Genomic DNA, 7,262 nt, shown 5'->3' with positions numbered 1-7,262 from the left:
CATATGTTGACACCAGGGGCACACCTTCAAGGTGTGAAATCTATGAAATTCAACCCCGGGGCAAAGTTGCAAGGTGCAAAATCTCCTGAGTCCATAAACCTTCGAATAATGAAAACGACAGAAGTCAAACATGACCCAGAATTTCAGGTTGCAAACCCCTCTGAGTTAGCCTTGAAATCAAAGACTTGCAGTGTGATATCTCCGAGTTCAAAGCTGGGAAACAGTGGCAAGAAGAGAAATCTTGTAAGTTGAAACCATGGCCAGAGCTTCAAAGTATGAAATTTATGGTATACAATCCTGGACCACATCTGCAACATATAAAATCTTCAGAATTATGCAAAGAGACAAAGCTTCACGATGTGAAAGCTATGGAATTCAATCCCGAGCAGCAGTTGCAAGATGTGAATCTCCCGAGTTAGGCAAGGGAACAGGTATGCTTCAAGGTATGCAGTCTTTTGAGCTCAATCCTGGGCCACAGCTACAAGAGATAAAATCTGAGTTGTGCACAGATGTGAAGCTTCCATATGAGCAATTTCTGGAATTCAAGCATGAGCCTAAATTACAAGGTGGGAAATCCTCTGAATTGAATCCAGGGCCACAGCTTCAGTGTACAAATCTTGTGGCATTCAGCACTGGGCCACAATTGAAAGGTGTAAAATCTGAGTTGAACCCTCAGCCGGGGCTTCAAGGTATAAAATCTCAGGTGTTCTGCCTTGGGCCACATGTGCAAGGTGTGAATTCTTCTGCATTTATTTCAAACCCAAAACTGCAGTGCGTAAATTCTTTTGGATGCAACCCTGAGCCACCTTTGCAAGGTATAAACCCTTCTGAATTAACTTTAGCTTCAAAACTTCAAGGTATGAAGTCTTCTGAAGTGAGTTCAGGGACAGAGATTGCAAGTGAGACATCTATGGTGTTCAACCCTGACCGGCATTTGCAAGATATGAAATCTGAATTGATTCCAGGGTCGAAGTTTCTAGGTGTTGCACCTATGGAATGCAACCCTCGGCCACAGATGAAGTGTGTAAATTCTTCTGAGTTGAATGCAGAGCCAAAATTACAATGTGTAAATTCTATGGGGTGCAAACGTGGGCCACTTTTGGAAGGCGTACAGTCTTTTGGGTTGACTTCAGGGACAAAATGTCAAGGTATGGGATCTGAGGTGAATCCAGGGACTAAGAAGCAAAGTGAGACATCTGTTGTGTTCAACTTGGAATCACATTTGCAATGTTTGAAATCTGAATTGATTCCAGGGTCAAAGTTTCTAGGTGTAGCACCTATGGAATGCAACCCTGGGCCACAGGTGAAGTGTGTAAATTCTTCTGAGTTGAATCCAGAGTCAAAATTACCATGTGTAAATTCTACGGGGTGCATACTTGGGCCGCCTTTGCAAGGTATACAATCTTTTGAGTTGACTTCAGGGATTAAATGTCAAGGTATGGGACCTTTTGATTTGAATCTGGGAACAGAAGTTCTAGGTGTAAAATCTGTTATGTTCAACCCTATGCAACATTTACAAAATGTGAAATGTGAATTGACTCCAGGGACACAGTTTCAAGGTATAACATCACGGGAGTTCAACTGGGGCCCACAGCTGCAAAGCATGAATTCTTCTGATTTGAAACCAGGGTTAGAACTTCAATGCATAAATTCCATAAAGTTTAATCCAGGGCCACAGATGCACGGCACAAAGCCCTCTGAAACTAACCCTACATCAGAATATCAAGGTACAAAATCTATTCTGTTCAACGCTGGAGCATATTGGCAAGGTGTAAAATCTTCTGAGTTAATTCCAGGGACAAAGTTTCCAGAAATCCAGTTTTTGGAGAATCACTGTGGGTCACAGCCACAAGTTGTACAGTCGGTGTTCACTTTAGGCTCTCCGTTAAATGGTATGAAATCTGTGTTATTTTTACCAGAGCCACTGCTTAACGATGTAGAGTCGGTGGAGATGAACAAAGAGCCACTGCTTTGTGGTGCAAATTCTGTGAAACTGATTTCAGGCTCCGAGCTGCAAGACTTGAAATGTGAGATGTTTGCACTAGAGCCATGTTTTAAAAAAATGAAATATGTGGAGTTACATCCAGGGCCACATCCTCAAGGTATGAATTCTGAGGAGTTGCCCTCACACCTTAGACAACATAGTGTGAGATCTGTGGTGTTTGCACCAAAGCTGTGTTTTCAAGATGTGAAATCTCTGGAGTTGAAACCAGGACCGCAACCTCAAAATGTGAATTCTAAGGATTTGAATTCTTGCCTCCGGCAGAAATCTGTGGTGTTTGAATCAGAGCCACGTTCTCAAGATGTGAAATCTTTGAAATCAAATCTATTGCCACATTGTCAAAGTGCTAATTCTTTAGGGTTGTCAACATGCCTCAAGTCACCACATGCTAACTCTGAGGCCTTTGCACCAGAGCCATGTTTTCAAGATATGAACTCGGTAGAATTGACACCAGGGTTCCAACAGCAAGGTACGAATTGTCGAGAGCTGACTTCAGGATGGCAAGGTATGAAATCGGTGGTGTTGGCACCAGAGGCAACTAAAAAGTTTGCACCAGGACCATTGTTGACTAGCGTTAAATTTTCAGATTGGTCTCCGGAATCACAGCAACGAGATGAGAAATCTTTGGAGTTTACTCCAGATCCAAAGTTGCAAAGTATAAAACATGTGAAATTGTCCTCAGCCTCTCTACAGCAAGATACAAAATCTGTAGAGTTAGCACCGGGGGCGCTGCTTCAAGGAAGAAAAGCTGAGATGCTAAATCGGAAAAGAAGCTATCAAATCACAGACTCTGAGATAATCCCTAGGCCAGGGCATCAGTTTGTAGAATGTGCAGAGATGATCCCGACACCAAAGCATCAAGTCCCTAAATCTATGAATTTGATTTCAATACCAGTTTATCACATCACAGAAAAGTTGGCACATCAAGGCAACGAAACCACAGAAAATATGTGGAGTTGACCCCAAAGCCAACAAGTAAAGCCATGGATTCTTCAAGAGTGCATCTAAGGCTAGATCTTCAAGTACCAGAATCTGTTGATCTGACTCCAGTGCTAAGGAATCAAGGTTCTAAATCCCCGAAATTAACCCTAAAGAAAAGCTACCAAATCCCAGAAACTCTAGAGTTGCTCTCTGAGTCACGGCCTCAACTTAAGGATTTGAGAGAGTTACATACAAGGCCACTGCAGCAAGCTGTAGGATCTGAAGAGATTGCACTAGAGCCCAGGCGTCACACTACAGAAACTGTGGGATTGACCTCCAAGGCAAGGCAAAAAGGGAAGGAATTCCTCGGAGTGACCCCAAAGCCAGTAAGCGAAACCACTGGATATTCAGAGAGATGTCCTAGGCCCTATCCTCAAGCACTAGAATTTGTGGAGGTGATCTCTGAGAAAAGACTGCGAAGAGGAGAATCTGAGGCACTGATTACAAAGTCATTGCATCATGTTCCAGAATCTCCAGAAATGACATCAGGGCTAGGATATCAAGTTCCTGAATCTGTGGGTTTAACCTCTAGGCAATGGCTTCAAAGGAGGAAATCTTTAGAGTTGCACCAAAAGCAAACAGGTCAAGCTTTAGGACACGCAGAGTCTGTAGAGCTCACATCTGAGACATGGCAGCCAGGGGATGGATCAGTGGGGCTACCACAGTCACAGAATCAAAGTATAAAATATTCACAGAGAGCTCCAGGAGTACGGGCTCAAATTACAGAAGTTATGAGGATTAGTCCAAAGCCACTAGATCAAGTCCCAGGATCCACAAAGACACAGCTTCAAGCTGCGCTCTCAATAGGAATAACCCCGGGAGCCCCCCAAAAAGTTACTGAGTATGTGAAAGTGACTCCTGGGCCACCACTTCAGGTTGTGAAGTCTGTAGCATTAACCCCAGGGCCAGCCTTTCAAATGATAGACTATGTTCAGCTGACCCCAAAACTGCAAGATGTGAGACCCTCTGAGTTTACCTCAGAGCTGTGGTTGCAATGTGTAAAATCTAAGGAATTAATCACAGAGCCAACACACCAAATTTTGGACATAATGAAGTTGACAGGCTTTCAGATTGTAAAGACTGTGTTAATCCCATGGCCACCACTTCAAATTGTAAAATCTGAGGAGTTAGCACCAGGGCCAATTCCTCAGGTTGTAGAACGAATCGAGTAGCATTAGGATCAGCGATAGAAGTAATAGATTGTTTGGATCTTCAAGAAATTGTAGAACCCGTGGAATTAACTCCAAGGCCAAATACCCATGTGAAATCTGCAGAATTACTCTCACAGCCAGCATGTCCCTTTGAGGAGCCTGCAGTGTTCACTCATGAACAAGGGCTTCAGGCTGTGAAAGCAATAGGGATAAAAATAAGGCCTCCTCAAATGATGGAATCTGAGGATTTGAATCTAGGACAGGTATATCAGAATAGGGAATGTGAGGATTTTACATCAAGAGAGGAGTTAAAATAGGGAACTATTTCTCTAGATTTCTCCATAACTCTTCCACTGAGACTAGCATCAGCAGTCCCTCTGAGAGTAGCCGTTGCAGTCCCTCTGACAGGAGCCATCAAAGTCCTTCTCAGAGGAGCCATCACAGTCTCTCCAAAAGGAGCCATAAGGGTCCCTCCAAGAGGAAATTTTGCCGTCCTTCTGAGAGAAGATGTCGCAGTCCCTCTGAGAGAAGCCATCGAAGTTCTCCTCAGGGGAGCCATCACAGTCCCTCTGAGAGGAGCCATCTCAGTCTCTGAAAAAAGCCATCGCAGTCTCTCTGAGAGGAGTCATCAAAGTGCCTCTGAAAGGAGTCATTGCAGTCCTCCTCAAAAGAGCCATCACAGTGCCCTCCGAGACGAGACATCACAGTCTCTGAAAAAAGCCATCACAGTCTCTCTGAGAGGGGTCATCAGTCCTTCTGAGAGGAGCCCTGCAGTCTCTCTTGAAGGAGGCGTCACAGTTCCTCTGAAACAGCCATTGCAGTCCTTCTCAGAATAGTCATCACAGTCCCTCTGGGAGGAGCCATCACAGTCTCTATGTAAGGAGCCATCAGAGCCCTTCTGCGAGAAGATGTTGCAGTCCCTCTGAGAGGAAACTTCGCAGTCCCTCTGAGAGTGGCCATCGCAGTCCCTCTGAGAGGAAACTTCGCAGTCCCTCTGAGAGTGGCCATCGCAGTCCCTCTGAGAGGAGCCATCAAAGTCCTTCTCAGAGGAGCCATCACAGTCTCTCCAAAAGAAGCCATCAGGGTCCCTCCAAGAGGAAATTTTGCAGTCCTTCTGAGAGAAGATATCGCAGTCCCTCTGAGAGAAGCCATCGAAGTTCTTCTCAGGAGAGCCATAACAGTCCCTCTGAGAGGAGCCACCACAGTCTCTGTAAAAAGCCATCGCAGTCTCTCTGAGAGGAGCCATCGAAGTGCCTCTGAAAGGAATCATTGCAGTCCTCCTCAAAAGAGCCATCACAGTCCCTCTGAGAGGAGACATCACAGTCTCTGAAAAAAGCCATCGCTGTGTCTCTGAGAGGAGTCCTCAGTCTTTCTGAGAGGAGCCCTTGCAGTTTCTCTGGAAGGAGCCATCACAGTGCCTCTGAAACAGCCATTGCAGTCCTTCTCAGAAGAGCCATCACAGTGCCTCTGAAACAGCCATCGCAGTCCTTCTCAGAACAGCCATCACAGTCCCTCTGAGAGGAGCCATCACAATCTCTATGTAAGGAGCCATTAGAGCCCTTCTGCGAGGAGATGTTGCAGTCCTTCTGAGAGTAGACGTCGCAGTCCCTCTGAGAGTGGCCATCGCAGTCCCTCTGAGAGGAGCCATCAAAGTCCTTCTCAGAGGAGCCATCAGAGTCTCTCCAAAAGGAGCCATCAGGGTCCCTCCAAGAGGAAATTTTGCAGTCCTTCTGAGAGAAGATTTTGCAGTCCCTCTGAGAGAAGCCCTCGAAGTTCTTCTCAGGAGAGTCATCACAGTCCCTCTGAGAGGAGCCATCACAGTCTCTGAAAAAAGCCATCGCAGTCTCTCTGAGAGGAGCCATCGAAGTGCCTCTGAAAGGAGTCATGCAGTCCTCCTCAAAGGAGCCATCACAGTCCCTCCGAGACGAGACATCACTGTCTCTGAAAAAAGCCATCGCAGTCTCTCTGAGAGGAGTCCTCAGTCCTTCTGAGAGGAGCCCTTGCAGTCTCTCTGGAAGGAACATTCACAGTGCCTCTGAAACAGCCATTGCAGTCCTTTTCAGAAGAGCCATCACAGTGCCTCTGAGAGGAGCCATCGCAGTCCCTATGTAAGGAGCCATCAGAGCCCTTCTGCGAGAAGATGTTGCAGTCCCTCTGAGAGTAGCATCAGCAGTCCCTCTGAGAGGAGCCATCAAAGTCCTTCTCAGAGGAGCCATCACAGTCTCTCCAAAAGGAGCCATCAGGGTCCCTCCAAGAGGAAATTTCGCAGTTCTTCTGATAGAAGATGTCGCAGTCCCTCTGAGAGGAGCAATCGCGGTCTCCTTCAGAAAACTTATCACAGTCCCTTAGAGGGGAGAGGACATGGCTTTTTAAAACAATTTTTTAAAATTTTTATTTATTTATGATAGTCACACACACACACACACACAGAGGCAGAGACACAGGCAGAGGGAGAAGCAGGCTCCATGCACCGGGAGCACGATGTGGGATTCCATCCCGGGTCTCCAGGATCGCGCCCTGGGCCAAAGGCAGGCGCTGAACTACTGAGCCACCCAGGGTTTCCGAACATGGCTTTTTTGAGAGAAGACTGCAGGGGTCCTCTGAAAGGAGCAGTTGCAGTTCCTCAGAGAGAACTCCTTGCAGTACCTCTGAGAGGAGTGGATCCAGTCACTCTTAGAGGCAAGACACAATCATTCTGAGCAGAAGCAGCACAGCCCCTCTGAGAGGGGCCAACAGAGTTAGCCTGAGAAGACCCATTTCAGTCCCTGTAAGAGAACCTGTCAGGGTTCTGCTAAGGAGAGACTCAAGCACAGCTCCCGTAAGGAGAGGCTCAGGCATAGTTCATCTAAAGATTTCAAGGGTTATTCAAACATGTCTGTTAGAGACCACACACAAAATACCCCAAAGCAGGGCAAATTTAGAGGCATAAATCTAACAGATGAGAAGAGATCCGCCCCCATTATCCATTGACTGGCTCAAGTCTTCGGCGAGCTAACCTTTTCCTGGCTTTCCTGCTCAGCCACTGTCTCCAATACCTGCACCCTCAGCAAAGAGCATCAATGCTTGTGTATCCGTGGGGGGAGGGAGGGCGGGAATGGGTTTGTAATTTCTCTAAGATAAATAAAGGG

The 7,262-nt window shown here is 46.4% G+C and overlaps 1 pseudogene; it reads left to right on the top strand.

Annotated features, from left to right (window-relative positions):
• Positions 1–1,209: 1,209 nt before the first annotated feature.
• Positions 1,210–7,204, top strand: LOC119879335 (annotated as a pseudogene).
• The last annotated feature ends 58 nt before the right edge of the window (positions 7,205–7,262 follow it).

The sequence above is a fragment of the Canis lupus genome, unplaced genomic scaffold (assembly GCF_011100685.1).
Source record: "Canis lupus familiaris isolate Mischka breed German Shepherd unplaced genomic scaffold, alternate assembly UU_Cfam_GSD_1.0 chrUn_S643H805, whole genome shotgun sequence".
Taxonomy (NCBI): Eukaryota; Metazoa; Chordata; class Mammalia; order Carnivora; family Canidae; genus Canis; species Canis lupus.
The sequence above is the reverse complement of the archived record's forward strand: the minus strand, read 5'-3'. Positions and strand labels throughout refer to the sequence as shown.